The sequence below is a fragment of the Triturus cristatus genome, chromosome 3_2 (genome assembly GCF_964204655.1).
Source record: "Triturus cristatus chromosome 3_2, aTriCri1.1, whole genome shotgun sequence".
In the NCBI taxonomy this organism is placed as follows: Eukaryota; Metazoa; Chordata; class Amphibia; order Caudata; family Salamandridae; genus Triturus; species Triturus cristatus.
In genome coordinates, this window is record NC_140584.1 from 1,050,608,474 (window position 1) to 1,050,627,339 (window position 18,866).

The following is an 18,866-nucleotide window of genomic DNA, read 5'->3' on the forward strand; positions in this document are numbered from 1 at the left end:
TAACCTAGTAAGGTAAGGCTACGATGGGGCATTGAGGGGAACAGTTAGATAAGTTGTTGCGCTATGCTAAATAGTTTGTGCACAGACAAGCGTATGCAGGAGTGTCAAACAAGGCAAGTGCGAAATGGGTTAAAATTATGACGAGTGAGGGTGGGGGAATTGTATAACATGCTTAGACTGTGGCGGTTACTCAATTATACATTGGAGGCAGCAAGGCGGAGTAGGACCTGGTCACAATTAGTCAGGCGTCTTTGTGCGATAGTATCGGCGGTGATGAGTCTAACCAAGGAGTGTGGGAGGGTAAAATAGTGTGCAGGTATCATCTAGGCAGTAATTCAGAAACAATTGAACGGTTGTAATGTTCTGACAGTTGCATAAATAGGCTCCGTTACATACTAAATACTGAAACGCAGTGAAATACGAGATGGCGGCATTAGAAGCACTTGGATTAAGGAGAATAGCCAGTTGCATACATAGTCTCAAACGCGTGCTAATTAAAGAAATTCAGTACAGTATAATTTTGATCAATAGTATTATGAAGAATAGCCAGTGCAGCTAGGGAACAGTACATAAGTAAGTGATGGTGTGGTCAGAAGTGAGGGGGGGGGGTGCTAACTTGAGGAGAAAAATATGCAACAGGGCTCGTAGAGTCATGTCGGACTGCAATTCCAGAATGGGGGAACTTGGGCGAGGAAACAAGGGTTGATATAATGGCGGCTCCTAAAGAAAGGAATTAAGTTTTAACACTGAACTACATGGTTGAGGGACCGAGTGAAGGGAAAGACTCACCAGATATGATTAATTCCAGGTCGGATACGGGGGGGGGGGGGGGGGAGGGGAGGGGAGAGAGTTGCTTTAGCATACTCGAACGGCTCAGTTACCTAAGGAAGGGGAGGCAAATTAGTATGCAGACAGCAATTGAGAGGTATAAACCGGGCCAGTGCTTGCCAGTATGTTGCAGGAAGTTACTTAATAGCTGGATTCTTCCGGGTGGGATTCCAGAGCAAGCATCACATGACCAACTTTTGTAACCCAGCGGGAGCAGTGATTCGAGCAATTGGGTCAGGTGGGAAAGTACTAGAAACTGGTAAGGGACTACAGGACCTTTTGTTCATTCTGCTGTAAAGGTGTTTTGTAGTGAGTTCTTTTAACCCTATTTCCTGTTGTATAACAAACCGAAAAGGCTTTGCCCCCCCTCCCCCTGTTTGTATTTTCTCTTGTTTATGTACTCTACTGGCTAAGTAGGACACTGGATTGTGTCTCATTTTATGTATTTTGTAGGTTTATATTCTAAACCTACAAGTAAATCAGACCTCTGTCCATTTGAGAAGTCCACTAAATATAGCTACGATTGAGTCTCTATACATTCCTTTGGCTTCCATTTCACTTTCTGGGGACCACTGTTGAAAACCATCCACAAATAATACATGATCTGATTCAGTAAAGGGTGATTCTTTTATATCTGGGTGAGGCTTTGTACACATCAGTCATAACCAAACTATCATGATCTGCTTCATCTTTCACCTCCACAACATGGATCTGGTAACGTGGCAGGATTCAATCTTGTGCCCCTTATCACTGTCAGATTCTGTGCCCCGAAATCACTTTCATACTTAGTCATCCGACTAGGGCTGAGGTTCAGTGTTTGAGTTCTTGTTTAAAAGACTCTCCTGAATGTGGCGCAAACCTTAACTGGATGTCCCATCACAATTGATTCACTTTGCTCCAGACTCGCATGTAGCAGCTACTGCTTTTAAGCAGCCAGGTAAAGATGAATCCACTGGATCCAATGTGGCACAGACTCCACTGGATGGCAGCTCAGTCCATGCCTCCGAGTTCAAACAAACTGCACAACAGAATAATGCAGATTATTTTGAATAGTCTGGCATTCCCAGGGCTGGTGCCTCACACAGGCAATTTCGCAACTCTACAAATGCTTCCAAACATTAATCATCCCAATCAATCTGGTCCTTTGCTCTTTTCCCAGTCAGTTGGATCAATGGTTTCGCCAGCAGGAAAAATCCATATATCCACTGCCTACAGTATCCCCACCCCTACGAACATTCTCTGAAGGAGTTTCATCTGTTTATTCTTTCGGGGGTCACTTTTCTTACTCCTTTCTAATTTATGCCCAACTTTTAGTTGACCAAATTGCAATTTCTCTGGAGACACCTTGTGTCCTTCGGCCAAATGGTTCAGTAATGCAATTGTGTCAGTGACCCAATCGTCATGTGTCTTTGCCCCAATAGGTCATCAATACTGAACCAGAACTAATTTCTTGGGCATTACCAATGACCCTAGACACTTTCAAGATCTGACTAAAAATCGAAGGACTCTGCACCGCACCATGCCAACACTATCTCCAAGCCAGAACGCAAAGATGCTGGCTATCTGGGTGCAAAGGAATAGAACATGCTTGACACATCAATCGCCATATACCAACTTGCATTCCATGGTATCTGGTTAAGGATCACTGCTGGATTTGGCACTACTGGACAACCAGGAACTACAATCCTTATTAATCTTTTGCAAAACCTGTACTTACCACCACTTGGCTTTTGTCCCATAATTGGCCAACAAGGACTACCTACTATTTCTTTCAGAATTCCTTGCTCAATAATTTGTTGTATTACTGGAGCAACTCCTGTTTTTCACTGCTGGACTCATTTTGTACTTTCACCACTATTTTCACTGGATCAACATTTGTCATTAACCCATTCTTTTCCTGAAAAATCCCATACCTCTGGATTCACTTGTTTACAATTCTTCTGGCAATTCATTTTCAGTCATTAATGAAAACATCGCATCTACTTCTGTCCCTTGCTTAGCTAGCAACATCTTGTAAACCATATCCTCATCGGGTGTTTGAAAAGCAACACCATCAGAAGTACAATAGATTGTACAGTTCATCTTACACAATAGGTCTCTCCCTAACCAATTCACTGGACTTGACTCACATACCACAAACCGATCTTTAAAATTTCCAATATGTACTTCCATTGGTCTTGTAACTGGGCTTCTAATCTGTTAGTCCTACAACTTGGATAGTTTCTCCTGAAAGGGATAGGTTTGGGGATGTCTGCTGTTCTCCCAGTAGACCAGGTAGCACCAGTGTCATATAGAAAGTGTCACTGCCTTTCACTTTCCCATCAATAAAGGGACCTGTCTGATCTACCGGCAAGGATGCACCAAGCACTCCTTTTCCTTCCCCTCCGGCACTGTCATTGCCTATGTCATTCATCATTCTGTAAAATATTGTGAAACCAGAGGTATTCTTACCACCTTCTCCATGAAAGCCGATGTTGGCACTATTTTTGAATGTTCACATGGTTTGGCATAGCAGCTTGTGGCACCAGATACTGTGGAGTAACTACCTATTGCTGGTTCACAACCCCCTTCATTCTGCATCTGTGGATTTAAATTTTGATTTGCCCCATTCTGAATATTCTTACTCGTTCTTCCAATGGCCATGCTTTCCGCACGCATGACAAGGGAATTTCTTCCTTGCTTTCACTCTACTCATTTGTCCTCTTTTATTACCATTCGACACTTGTTCACTCCGACTCTGCCCTTTCAGCTGATTTAATTTGGGAAACTAGATTTGTTTCTTGCTGCTGACAACTTTACCTGTGCCCTCATTTTCTCTTAACTTTCTAGGTTTTGCCTCCATGTCATTGCTGCAGTATTTAGCATATTTCAATATCTCATCAATTGACTTGCTCTGCCAACACATGTGGTGGTGAATCATCTGACTAATCTCCAGTTTCAAACTATATATAAACAGATGCAAAATTGTCCCATATCCTGAGCACCAATGTTTTTAAAGCCACTATACTGCTTAAACACCTGTAATAACCTCCATACGCATGCACGGACTACTTGGGTTCTTGTGTCGTTCGATCTATTTTTACCCAATTGGTTTCTTTTGGCGGGATTTTTCCTTTTAAGAAAGGAATTACTTGATGATACTACTTCATCACCTCTTCTGATGGTGCTCTTTTTTTATTTTTAGGATCTCTTGAATACTCCAATTGACCAATTGTAAATTACAATGTCAAACCATCCAAATCTTTGAACAACTCATATGAAACCTTCACAAACCTTTCCACTTGCTTATTCCTTCAACAGGTTTTTCTCTCAACCTGGGAAAATCATTTGTAAATGACAAAATATCCAGTGTACTCCATGGAACTTTAACCTATCCACCACCAGGTACTTACCTCATTGGACATACCCTTTCAATCTTTTCTGACTCCCTTACTGGAAATGCAGGCCATGCTTCTTTGACTTGTGCTTCCTTTCTTTCTTATCCATCTAGTTCTCACTTATCAATGTCTCCCAATGTTCATCATTACTTGATCTCTAGTCTTTTACTAGAAGTATTTATACTTTCTAAATCCTTTTGGTGAACTCCTCTTGATATGGTTTCTGCAACAGCTTTGATCTTTCGGTTTCTGCAACAGCTTTGATCTTTCGGTTTCTGCAACAGCTTTGATCTTTCCTATCTCCAAAGCAACTTCTATTAACTTCTCATGGAAAATCTTTGCTCTTCTAATTCAGTTTTTACACAAACAATTCTTCACTATAAATGATCTTTCTGCGCTTACATTACCAGCTATCCTGTCTTCCAAATCCACTTTCAATCTGCTAATATCCAAGACCTCTGGTTGTGAATTTCGTTCTATTCCCTGTGCTCATCTCTAAATCCTCAGGAGTAACCACTGTTGAACCTCCCGTTCCAATAGGGCCTGTAGATACTTTTTTTTTTTTTTTTGCTTTTTTCAGGTGAAAACCTTTGGAGTCGCAACTAAAGGTTCTAGAATTAGAAGATCCATTAATTAAATAACCGAATCACTCCCTGGCCTGATAAGACATCACTACTTCCTTTCTAAAATTAAACTGTTAGTCGTTTTGGACTAATATCTTGATCTCCACACAATGGGATCACGATCCAATTGTAACTGGCACTGTCAAAGCTTTAGTATTTACTTTCAACTGATTTATATTCTGTCTTTAGTTTTATTCAAAGCTTCTCTCACGGCTTTCAAACACCCTAGTGTTTGTATCATGAATCTGTGGAACCAATGGTGTTCCGACACTGGTGCACTCGGGGTGACCCTTCTAGGTGTCTCTTGATATGGTGGAGGATTATTACATTATCTGATTCTCCATACCCTGACACATTCATGTGCTTTGTTTTTCCTTACACTTGCGTCCAGACTGATCTTCAGCCATTAATACTGGATACAAACTCTGTTACCACAGCTCTTCTCTATTGCTTCATCTGATCCTCACGTGACTCATACAGATATCTGGCAACAATCCTCAATCTCCTACCACCTCTGAATTTTTCTTGTTCAAATGCCTCAGTTTTCCATTCTTCCAAAGCCCCATACTGTATTGACCTAGGTTTTGGCTCTAAATCATTATTTCTGATTCTCACATTTTGAATTCTCCCATTAAATGTACCCTTTTCTGGGAAAGCTAGAACACATCACCTTTTGTATACTCCACCCAAGTCTCCAAACATACACAAGTATGATATCCTCTTTCCATCATAAATGAAGCGGGCGTTTCTGGTGGTGGAATAGGAATTTCCTCTAGTCAACACAGGCTTATCTATCTTAAAGAAATTCTTAATTTTCTTTAACAACATTTTCTTCCTTTCGCCATACATTTTAGACTGATATAAGTCATCCATATACCTTTGAACTCTTAGGACAAGATGTAGGTATGTCAGCGCAACTTGCACCAACAGTCAAATCAGGATTCAACATACAATTTCTTCTTAACCAATTCTAACAAGACTTCTATCTAGCAACCAATCAAAGTTCAGGCTTGCGCTGCTCGTCCAACCAATACTAGCACTGCCTTTTGTGACGTCCATACTGTGCCTCACTACTGACCCTCCCTTTACAATCTGCTCCCTTATCACAACCAATCCCAGCGCGGATCTTTGTGACGTCAGTATAACTCCTGCAACTGACCCTCCCTTCACAGGTAATACAAGAACTTATTTCTTAATTTTGTTTAACATAAGAGCTAGTCTGTCTGATCCACTAACCAAGGATAGATTTGACTTCTTCTGAAGTAAAGAAGTACAACTTTTCCCTGCGAGTGACACCCCTGTTTACCCTTCATTCAAGCTAGGAAGAACCTGCTAATCCTTCAGTGATGCCCCCTTTGGGCAATAAGACCAGTGTTCCCAGCGAATTCTTATCATCCACACTACTTTTATACAATATAGTCCCTAATATAATACTGCTTGCCCTCAATAGCTTTTCAGTATTCTGACAACAGACTAGTAACATTCTGCAGTGTGACTTCTCTTGCCACCTGGTATTCAAAATTCCATTCCTGGGATGCCCAGGGACCTGTGCTTCTAGAGGACATTAAACAAAACACTAACTTCTGTTCAATATGAATCACTAGTTAATATCAATCTATACTTATCACCACTAGTCAACCATAGCTCTGCTACCAGAACTGATCCAGTTGTTCAACAGATACTTCACTACCATATACTCACCTGGGCCCATAAACTTTGTGGTTAAACCTCTGGTGGGGGTAAAGTTTTCTATAATTTCACAAGTAGTTTAGTATTAGTCTGCACAATACCTCAGTTAATTTATAACTACCCCCTTTACAGATACACGTTTCCTCTGGTCGATGGACCATTAGTTTAACTAGATGATGGTGGTGATTAACAATCTTACTTTACTATAGTTACAGTAAATAACCAGACTAAAGTTTTACAATTTTATCTAAATTTTCTCCGATGTAGGTGAACCATCTCCTAACAGTGCAGTCACCATCATTCACAGGAGAGAATTCAATTAAACACAAGTCATTTATCTCAGACTCTCTCAATCCATGTCAAACAGGATGGAGAGATCAAGAACATTAGCAAATGACAAATTTATAATTACTAAGGATGGTGTGGAAGACCACCCCTCCTGCCAAAAGGACTGATAGGGGGGGTCCCCTGAGATTCAGGAGACTAAGACTTCAGGACAATTGACCTCTCTAGAATCCAACAGTTGTGCCCCACCCCTCTGACACTTCCTCCTCGCGATTCTTCCACATTCTTCAAATCTGACCCAAATTAAATTAGGATAGAAAGTTCTGCTTCAGGTTCTGCAATCAGGTCTTCATCAGCAACTGCATCTCACAGCATCCGCTTCTCTCCCCACAGCAATTCTCAGCATCCAGCAAGCCCTTCTGCATCCGACTAACTAAAGCTACTTAATTGTACATTTTCGTTCTGCATGTTACACCCATTAATGTTTCAATATCAGGAAAATATTACATTTGATTGCCCCAGCAAAGGGGGGGGGGGGGTGGGAAGAGAGGTCTTCATCACCCCATGCTTACATGTCACAAAATTCAGTTAAACCATTGTTTGTAACCCAACCCTTACTTTTATGCATAAACTCTTATTTCCATGTAACTATGTTGATACAATTATAATGGGTTTCTTCATAGTTTAACTCTACACATCCTGTTCCCACGAAGTAACACCCGGTCTTGGCTCCCGTTCAACTGCTGTCATTGACCTTCATGGCCCCACTCAGTGGGCATGCATAGACTTTGCGTCACTCGGCTCATTCAGTTATGCGAGAGGCCCAAATACACACTAAAGTCAACTGTTAATTTCTCAGTGTTTGCACTGTTTACCACCCACCTCCTCTATCCCATTTTATTTAACTTATCCCTGCATTAGCAAAATAGCTTGCTTTTATTTCAAATGGGTAGGTGCCATGCATCCATTTTCAAGACGCCATTTTAGTAGCTTCTGCTCATGTGCCAGAAATTCCCTCCAAGATTTGTCATCCTACATAGATGTAGGTGACGCATGCGCAAAACGGATTTCACTTTTAAAGCAGTATTAGTACTTCAAAGCAGTATTAGTACTTCAATGTTATCTGCATTAGTACATGCGTACACAAGCTTCACTAACTCACATGTTTGTGTATTCATTGCCACACCACTTTATTACCTTAGAGTTACACAAGCGGATTGCTTCCGAGCAAGTCTATTTTCGCCGAGAACTTGCTCCATCAGAAGCACACCTAAACATTGGCCCGAGGCTGTAGTGAGGTGTGTAAAACCCACACTCTCCCTGTGCTTGCAATGGGGGTTCGTTGTTTGCAACAGGGAGGTCGGTCTCCCTGGGCACCGAGTTTTGATTTATTTGTTACAAGCGACCACAATACGTGGTGGCGCCTGGCTTGGCACTGGGAGGTGAAACCCGGAGGTTTTAGGCACGCACGAAGAGTAATGAAAATCAAACCATGGAGGAAAGTCGGCAGCTTAGCCCCCTCCGAAAGTGACCTCATTCAGGCCGGTGCTTGGCCGTACCCCAGGGAGCAGGTGGTGCTGACCTCGTTTCCCGGCAGCAAATCTGGAGGGAAATCCGCCGACTGACCTGCCTGCACGTCTGGGCTTGTGGCCAGGCACCCTTACCTGTGTCAAGCCAGGCTCTAAATGGTGCCCCAAGCGTATTGCACAGCCTCTCACTCAGTGACGCCCAGACTTGCCAGAGCACCGACCCACTGGGCCGCAGCGGGGCCTGTGTGCTCACACTAACTGGGTCAGAGGGACCTGTGCTCACTGTGGCACGTGTACCCTCACACTGACTGCAGTATACCTGTGCTCACACTGGGGCGCTTGTGCCCTCATACTGGCTGCAGTACAGCTTTGCTTGTCCTCCCATTGGGGTGCAGCAGTCTGTACGCTCACCCCAACTGGGGGGCAGCGGGCCTAGTTAACTGACTGGGGTACAGGTTCCTGGTCTCCCTGCCGTCACGTTCATTGACGCCCACTGAGCCCTATGCTCACGCTGACTGCAGTACAGCTGTGCCTGTGCTCTGACTGGTGCTGACAGAACTGTGCACACGACTAGAGGAGCATGGTCTCCCTGCCCCCCCCCCCCCCCAACTGACGCCTTCAGGTGCTTGTGCTCACACTTGCTAGGGAGCACGGGTGCCTCCAAGTGACTGGGGCACAGCAGTGCCTGTGCTCCCACTGGGCTGACGGTGCATGTGCTTATGCTGACTAGCACGCACATGTGCTTCAGAGGGTCTTGTAGAATGCAGCTTATCACCCTGGTGGTAGGTCTCCAGGCGCTGAGGTTCCGTGAACCTCGGTCGGAGGGTGGTGGCACTGCAAGAGCCGGGTCTTGAGCTGTTTCTGCATGTTAGTGATGTGCTCTGCAGGAGACTCATTAACCCGCTATGCTACTTTGATCTGGGACTTCATCCAACAGATCTGTCCAACCAACACGTTCAGCTCCAGAGTTCTCACCATTATGACTATTCCTTGATTTTACTGGGCACCTTTACAGAAGATGCCTTAACCCATAAAATATTTGAGAATGCAGACTTTGCAAACAATTAAGCAGAACACATCGCTCGTCTTGCTGCTTGTTGCCGATATCTTTGTGATGGGGTTTAAAAAAATATTAGTTGAGGCCCAGATTTTGTTTGGGTTGCACCACTTTTTTTTTTGGGCACCACCCTGACCCCAAATCTCATAGTGGTTTCATATGTAATCATTATATACCTGATAAACATGTATGAGGTCTTAACCTCTGTCACTAATTGTGATGTCACATCCAGTGAGGTCACTTCCTGTTATGTTGTGCGCAATGCCTTGCATACTGCCTAACCTGGTTAGTCCCCCACTCCTATTTTAATTTATTTTTACTTGTGCCCTGTGTGTATATAATATATATTCCTTCAAGTGCATTATTTCGAAAACGCACGCCACTATAGACTAATTCAATGAATTTTTATTCACAAACTTTCATTTCACATTTGGAGTCTTTCTTGCCTTGTGCATTTCGGAGGCTCGCACCTTGATCACAGGCTCTTCATGAAGCTCACAGATTCACTGATAAGAACTTTTTGTATTTAATTACCAGTTCCTTTAGTAGGTTCTCGCAGGTAAAATATCTGCGTTGTCTGATGGGAATTGTAGTTCAATTCAGTTTAATTTTTCCCTTTAGTAGATTCTGTGATGTGTTGTGATTAAACTTTTAGATTACCTTCAGTGGGCCTCTTATCAGTAAGTCTGGTTCTCTAGCTTGTCTACTGTCCCACAATTCGGCTCTTTAACTGCAGCCCAGTCTAAGACTGCACCACCCTGGGAATTTGAGTGGGGGCCGCATAAGCCTGAACTTTCAGAGGCGAATGTGGCTGCTACGAGTGGGTGAGATGTGGCTGCTATGCTGTCCGTGGGTGAGATGTCCCTGCTCATTTAGTGCTTTATTACTAAAGAGATTGTGCAGAGATAGGCGGTACGGACTCTTAAACATAGCAATGCACATTCAGAGGTACTACACACGCTATTGCCCACATTGTGCTGTGAATGAAGTAGTTCAGTCAAAGGTATTGAACAGCAATGCAAGCTTGTAGGCAGTGTACATCAGGACTTGTTTCACGCTACAGTGAAAAGATCCATTAAGTGAGGAAGGGAGCTGCTATCCTGTTACCTACCCGGTGCACAAGCGGTACCTAGAGGTAGCTTTAGCTGGAAGTTAAGAGCTATTGTCACCCACAACCAAGTTCCTCCATTGGCTGATGTGGTTCAGTGGTCTTTGGCTAATAGGATTGTACGTCAATGTTGACATCTGTCATTGGTGCTTCACGGATGTAGGCATCCTTCTAAGTAGACGCTCACGCATATCATTGGCTCCTGCATTCGATCTGCTTAATATTCTCCTTCCCTCCCCCTGCTTATCCATTCTTCCCAGGTGCGCCTAGCTCGCGCCCCTATTTTTTTTAACTGCACCATTCTTAAAGCCTGTCAGCCGTGTTGCAACAATTGAGTAAAGCTGGGGCTAGGGCTGGCCCTAATTCGGTTTGGCCAGGACATTGTCATGGGGAGATAGAACATTTGGTATTTATGAGGGCAGGAGTCGTTGCGACGTGACAGCAGGAGTGGGGAAGATGGGAGGAGGACAGGGAGCTGATGGGGTGCTAACATTTACACTGAGGTACATCAAGGGCTGATAGGCTTTAACGGGACTCAACTGAGACTAAGTGGGATTGGTGAGCCCCTCTGAATATTGATACCCTGTGCTTGTGGCCAGCTCGACCATGCCAGTCCTGGCTGGGGCATCATGACTCACGACTGCCTCGAGTCACAATGTGTCTACAGTGACCACCTTTGAATAGTTCTGCCGGTATTGCAGCTTACTCCAGAAAAGGACTCTAGGGGCCTCTAGTGACGACATGAGGTACTGCAATCTACTACAGAAAACGAGTTGTATTTTCCTCCAGAACCTATATTAACTACTGCACTTGCAAGAGACCACTCAAATAACAGGCCGATCAGTTTGATAACCTGTGATTTTTTTTTTTTCATTCCCTTGACCAGTTCTAAAACTGATCGACTGGGCGGACTCTAATTAAATCCTGTCCCCTCCAAGTTGGCTTCCGACAAAAGGTCAGCACAGTTGACTAGATTTTCACTCACTGAACTATTACTACAACAGTTTGTGGTATTTGTAGATTTAAGAGCTGCATTTGATCTAATCCCACGTCCAAAACTATGGAAAGTTTCACTAAGCATGGGGGTGCCAGGCAATCTTGTACAGCTTCTAATCAAACTACATGAACAATTTTGCAAAGGTTAATTGGTGCCCAAATGGTGAGCTGACTGAATACAATCCCAATTGAGCGTGGGGGCGTGCCAAGGTTATCGCACCAACACTGTTCATTATACATGAATGATCTTGTCAAATCTTTAGAAAATAGTAGAAATGACTCCTGCGTTGAACAGGAAAGTACCCATTTTACGTTTCAGATCCAGACTGGAATAGTTTTGTGGACACCTTTGATGTAATCCTGTTTCAGGAAACATTGAATCTGACCACCTCTTTCAGAAATGGTTTCGAACGAGTCCTGCCAGAAGACCAACATCTGGCTACTATTGGTAAGCTGGTGAAACCTGCAGATCCTATAGGCCAATCTTGCTTAGCCATGTGTAAGCCAAAATTCTTGCTGAACTCCTAGCGTCACGCCTGATCTCTATGATCCCGTCATTGGTTCATACGGACCAATCTGGCTTTGTGCCAGGCTGGAATACTGCACTAAATATCCACCGCCTCCACAATGTCTTGGTCGCATCTAATTGGGGAAGATGCAGTGGTGTTATCCCTGGACACCAAAATGGCATTTGATTCAATAGAATGGCTGTATCTCTTTGAAGTGCTTCGACGTCTAGGGTTTGGCACAAATTCTGGATTGGATCAAACTAGTCGGTTAAGGTCAACCGCCTGTCTAGGACCTTCACATTGGGAAGGGAAACAAGGCAGGGTTGTCCTCTATTCTCCTTTGATATTCAAACTGGTGTTGGAACCACTTTCCTTTTGGGTTAGGAAAGACCCACTGCTTAGAGGGTTGAAATTGGCGGCAGGACAAGATAGGATATCACTATGCCGATATTCTGCTCTTTGGCATCCCCTAATAGAGCCATACACAATTTTAAACCGTCACAAATTTTGGCCAGAATTCTGGATATTCGATCAACTGGTTCAAAGCTTTTTGATGAGGGTCAGATCCCGAAGCTCCCCTCAGGCTGTCGGGTGAAGATGGCTACGGAGGGTTTCCCCTGTCTCAATTTATATTACCGCCTGACCCGCGTACCAGGAATCTAGCTAGCCTTCTGGAACGTCTGCATACTGACATCACAAATTGGAGGTCACTGCCCCTCTCCTTACTGGGTCAAGCAGCCCTATTTAAGATGCTAGCGCTCATTTTCATAGATTCTCCAACTTCCCCCACAAGGTCCCTGTGTCTTACTTCAGTCACATCAAGAGGTTAGAACCCTACTGTGGGACAGCGGAGTGCCCTGAATAGCTCTGCACAAATAAGGGCTGGTACGATGGTGGTATTGCACTCCCAGATATGAGACTATATTATTGGTCCTCGGTTGGGGTTAATCATTGGGTATATCTCTCCCAGACGGACCCTGCATACCACTTAGATAAATATCAAATGGGCAGAGTGATGCTTGGGCGCCCTTTTCTCCAAAGTTAGTAAGGGCTGTTACATGGGCCCCACAGATTTGGTGACAAGCCAATAACCGTCTTGGCTGGTTGGATGTGCTGACACAGGCCACCCCATTATGGTCTACCCAAAAGATAGGACTACTATGTAATCTGCCAGGATTAGATAAATGGGACATAATAGGAATTTCCACAATAGGCCACCTGTAAAAATTGGGAATATACTGACATTTGAGGAGTTCAGGGTGAAATATGAACTAGCTCTGGGGAGGGCTTTAGTTATTCGTACATCCGTCATGCCCTTAAAGCAGCACTCCCCGATACAGAAAACATGCTGGAAACATCCCCTTTAGAGGACCAACTACTGTCTGAACCTCTGTTAGAGAAAGCTGTACTAACTTATCGGAAACTGTAACAACTTACCAGATCCATTTCACGTCCTCCAAGAAGGGTGGCAAGCTTATATATGGCAGTTGGAGGACAATGATTGGCAGTCTGCACTGAGATCCCGAGAGGCAGCCACCCCTCTTCGGCTTGTCTCATTCAATTAAAAATGCTACAGAGAACCTATTTTACTAGGGTTACGTTGGCAAAAATGGGGAGGAGACAAGATGCTATGTTTCTCCGCCTATGTCGGCAAGAGGCAACCTTTTACCACACTATGGGAGTGCCCTCCTATACAAACTTTATGGGGAAGGGCGACGAGCCATATGCAGAGCTCTAGCAAAGGAGATTACTTTAACACCACACTGGGGCTTCTTAATATATGGGAGGCAACGGACCTGACGGAGATGGAGCAACAACTGATGGCATGTTAGTGAAACAAGCAATTGCAATGAAATGGGGGGGTGGGGGGGGGGTGGAGGTGGATGAAGACCAAGCTGGGCCTCCGAATTGGACAAATGTATGATAGCAGAAAAGGAGGTGTTATAAGTCCAGATGCTGTCCTAAGAAATGGGATAAATTGGAGTAAATGGAACATGTACAGAGGGACTATGTATCTCTCCAACTAAGGAGATGGGAGATAACTGTGGGGGCCTTTTAAGGAATGACTGATTCAGTGTTGATTTTGATCTATATCTACAAGTGCTGTAACTGCGTTAAAAGCCTGACTACTGGCACCATTGTTTTCAAACCAATAAAAAGCTTTCAAAAAATGGTTTCTCTGCCTATGCCATTGCTGCTATTGGGAGAGCAGGGTAAATACTCGTGGGGGCTTAGCAGCATGGGTCAAAAATGCCCTGGGGTCTAAGGTTAAGCTTTATGTTGCCTCACAGGACATTCTGGCCCTTGAGCAGACACTGTTTAGTGGTGGGAAGGTTAGAATTGCCAATGTCTACAATAGTGGTTGTCTGTGCTTTGGAGGAAACTATACTATTTACACACTAGATCACGCTTTGATCAAGCTTTCTGATGTTGCCCCTGTACTGGTGCTGGGGATTTTAACTACTTTTGAACCCCTTGCTTCTACCCCTCCAGATCTGACTGAGGATTGGGATTGTGAGTGGTCAAGCCCACCCTAAGATCTTCCAACAGTAAGATGTACAAGGAGCCAGGTGCTTGCCCTCACTCTGCAACATGACTTATGAGCAACAAATGGGAGAACTAGGTTGGACCCCCAATGGGGACCACACTTTCAATTGACCCGGTCATAGCAGTAGAATAGTTTAATTACTCCCAATCTTCGGCCCTTAGTGGAAGATGGGCAGTGGTGAAAAGAACAGTGACCACAATGCCCTTGCTCTTATTAAACTTGGCTCCCCACAGATTGACATGGAGTGCCCTTATTTGGGTGTGCTCTGTTGCAAATAACCAAGAAGCAGTCAAGTGGGGTTGGGTGGAAGAGCGTCCGGCAGCCCTAGAAGATGTAAAGAACAAAGTAAGGCAGTTGATTAAGCCGTTGGGCAAACTTCCTGCCAAGGATGCAGCTGAGAGCTTGAGGCCCTACCGCAAGTAGTTTTTTAGCGCGATGAGGGACATACTCAGTCAGCCTCCTACAGTGCGGGTAAGAGGGTGGGGGGACGGGGGGGGACACCATCCATTGCAAGACACTGTGCCTGGTATAACCAGGAATTTAGGAAGGCCAAGGTGGCGCTCAGTGCAGTTAAACGGTACGCCTGTATATTGTGATCTGCAGGGCGAAGTACAGACGCTCCATTGATGGAGCTAAAAAGGAGGGGGAGGGCCCTCTTTGTTCTTCCCTACATGTTGCACTGATGGACAAAGACCCTACGACTTTCTGGAGACCAGCGGCTCATTGTTTAATGGGGGTGGGGAGCAAACCTTGGGATACATGGTTCAGCCCAAAGAGTGGGTTGCCTATTGTGGCTCTATATGGTAATGGTAATGGCAATCATGCCAGTAGTGAGATGTAGGTTGAGTCTTTGGGAAGGGAAGATGAAACTTTGGTTCGATCAATGGAGGAAACCCAAATGGCCTTTTCTGTGTGCCAGCATGAGCCCCCAGTCCAGACAGGATACCCAACCTGTATAGAGGATAAAATGCTCTGGAGTTAGTACATAAACTTGGTAACAAATTTGATTTTGTCAGGTGCTGCTATCCCACCATCTTGGCAGAAATGGTGCCTATGTACAAAAAATGACTGATCCAAGCCGATGAGTTATAGGCCGATCAGCCTCATAGATTCCCTTCAGAAATATTTTTGCAAACAGGTTTTGGGAAGGTTGCAGGACTGGACGATGGAGTCTCAAACCCTGAGCGACTTCCAGGTGGGGGTTTGTACAAAAGTTAGGACCAGGTCTTCTGCCTGATCTGTATTTGGAAGGAAGTGTGTTTTTTTTTTTTTTTTTTTGAGGGGGTGAGAATTATGTGGCCTTTGACTTGCGTACTGTATTTGATGTTCCCTGGGCTAGACTCTGAAGGGTCTTAAGAGATGGGGTCTCCCTGCTAATCTTAAACCTTTTAATCAGACTACCGTCATCTAACACAGCACAGGTGAGACACGAACAATCAAACATTCCCTGTCCAACGTGGAGTGAGGCAGGGATGTGTTGGCACCCACTCTAATTTTTTACAAATGGAGTTGATTATCTAGACTGGAACCGTTAAGGTGATAACCAAAATTGGTGTAAAGTGTGCGCTACTGTTTGCAGATGACCATTTTAATCTCCGCATCACTGCTGGGTCTCCAACTCCTGTTTTTTTTTTTTTTTTAGGTTTTGTGATGGGGGGGCTTTATTTTAAACAAGTCAAACTAGATTATGAGGGGGTAAAAAACAAACCAACTGTGGGTTGGTAGCACTAAGTTGGATCCAGTAGAAGTCTTTGATTACTTAGGCCTCTGCTTGACCCCATCAATCCACTGAGGTGCCCATATGGAAAAAGCAAAGTTGCAACTAATTCACCAGTGTGCCCATTTCGGCAAAATAAATAGGAAGACTGTTTCCTGCCAAATTGCCCCAATAAGGTTTTGGGTTGGCGGGGGCGGGGACTTTATGGCGTGTGAGTTATGGGGCTATGGTAACCAATCCCTCCACTTACAATTGAAACCCGTTTTAAGATCCCTGGTCGAGTTCCCCTTTGCAACCTCTGTACTTGGCCCTTGCCCATAGACAGTTGAGACAGAAGTTGAACTGTAGATTGATAACGTTTTGGTTTAGGCTATGGACTGTGGAAGAGCTGGAATCCTATCGAGGCTGACAGATCTTCTGAAATTTCCCATGACCACATCAATTGGGTGGTTCATCTCTTTACAAGACCTACTGGGGAGGCTGGGGACTATTTGTTCCAATCCAGGAAGTATGGTGCATATTTCAAGGGTGTAGCTGACAAATGTATTTGGAAATGACACTTGCAAAGGACTTGGCAGAACCAGCGACCAGTTCGACTAAAGATTTTTTGAACTTCAAATCTGCCCCACTGTTTGAGCCGGCTATTGATGATCTTTCCATCTATGGCACGCAAACATTACTTTCAGTTCCGCTACAGGACCTTGCCTACCAGATTATTCTAAAAGTGGTGTTCTATTGCTGTGGTGTTCTAGTGCTTTTGATCTGTGCCCTGCATGTAAAGCTTGCCCAGAATCTATCATCCATTTACTCTTCTCCATATTTATCTTTGAGAGCAATGGATATTCCTATTGTGCTGACTTGCTAGCCCAGGCCATTATCTTGAAGTGATGAGAACTTTGTGCACTGACCACTGTTCTGTAATCTTTGGCCTCTCGATTCTGGTACGCACTGTGGATCAGGTGTGGGGAAACTTAACTGTATTAAGCACTTGTTTAGTCTTTTTTTTTTTTTTGCTCATATAATTTATGAAATAGTTTTACTATTTCCAATGTTTTAAATCCCTGTTTTTATACTTGTGCTGTGTACTTTTTTGGATCTTGGTGATCGAAATACGTTTTTGATCCATCTAGTGTTGTCACCAGTATTTGAACTCTCAATGCAAATGGATACGCACTCTATGTGGGGACATGGGAATAACCAGATATCTGGTAGTTTTCAGGATTTTAAAAACTGATACCACCAGGAGAAAAATAATTTAAAGTGGCTAACAATCTTATTACCTTTTTTTTATTCATCTTTTTAGGCATCTCAATTTTTATACTTTTACTTAATTTCTAAAACCCATTAAACATTGTGATTGCCACACTTTTTTGCCATGTTCCTATGGTTGTTGATCACACTGATCTCTCATTGCTAGGATTGTGTAGTTTTATTGCTGTTCTGGCACTTATCACAGTTCTCTTTGCTAGGCACAGGCCACTTTTTATTCACCAGCATGAATTACACTGAGGGCTGAAATGCATCATGTAATTTGTACTGTTGGTTAATTGAGTTATAGAATGTATTACTAATGCATTAATTTTTACTATCTCCTGTGGATGTATACTTTAATAGATTTGTAACAAAGTACATATATGTGTATATATCTAGATTATACTGCTCCTGAAGGAAATTGTTTCTGACTCGGGACCCGTTAATTATCTATGCTCCTGCAGCCTGATCATTTATAAATACCTACAGTAAATCATCCTGCTGGATAAATTGTTTCTCACTACTGTTTCCTCTAACAACCAAAGGTACTGCAGTCAACCAACCGGATTGGTTTCTGAATTCGGTAATGTTACTGCGGGAAAAATATCTGACTCAAGCGATCACTAGTAACTAGCTAAGATACTGTAGCCTGTTATAGAAAGGCCTTGTCTGACTGGAGACTGCTCTAGTAACACGCATTAGCAAAACGGATTTTCAGTTACAGCAATTTGTACTGGATTTTCCAATTTTTGTTTTAAAAAAAAATTGAGACTGTTGGGCTTTCTCAAAGCTCGTCACATCTGCAGTATCATTTTCCCTTTTTCTTTACTTGCTATCATCCCCATGTATCTCTACCTGCTTCTCATCTGACTTTTTTTTCTGAAGCATTTTTTTTCTAACCTTTCCCATCTCCAGTCATTTTCCTTCTTGCTTTTCCTCCTGGCTTTGCTCTTTGCTTCTTGCTCTTTAATTCTTTCTTACCCTGTCCTTTCTCGCTTCTTGCTTTCGAAATGTTCAAGGAACTATGGATACATTTAATCTGACGTGGTTCACTTGCTCACTTTGCCACTGGATTCAAGCTAGCCTGGCTGATGGCTGAATAGCCAGAAACTGGTCCTAGGATGCTTGTTTCCGGTCCAGGGGAGACATGGCTTGGCAGTTCGGGCTGGACTGTTCCCATGAGGCACAGGGTCAGACTGATTTGCATATGGCCATGTCTGAACTGGGGTGGCGTAGTGAGCTGAAGAATGATGGATTAAACCCAGATCAGTTGACTGGGGGAGGGGGGGTGGTGAGTTCCTGCAATGTTCAGCACTCCGTCCATCATCCCCTTTGGTTTTACATTTGAA

General features: G+C 43.7%; 1 protein-coding gene across 2 annotated transcripts in view; it reads left to right on the plus strand.

Moving 5' to 3' along the window:
• Positions 1 to 18,866, plus strand: part of LOC146859091 (myeloperoxidase-like) — a 122,120-nt gene that overhangs the window by 41,065 nt on the left and 62,189 nt on the right. The gene's annotated exons all lie outside the window — the stretch shown is intronic.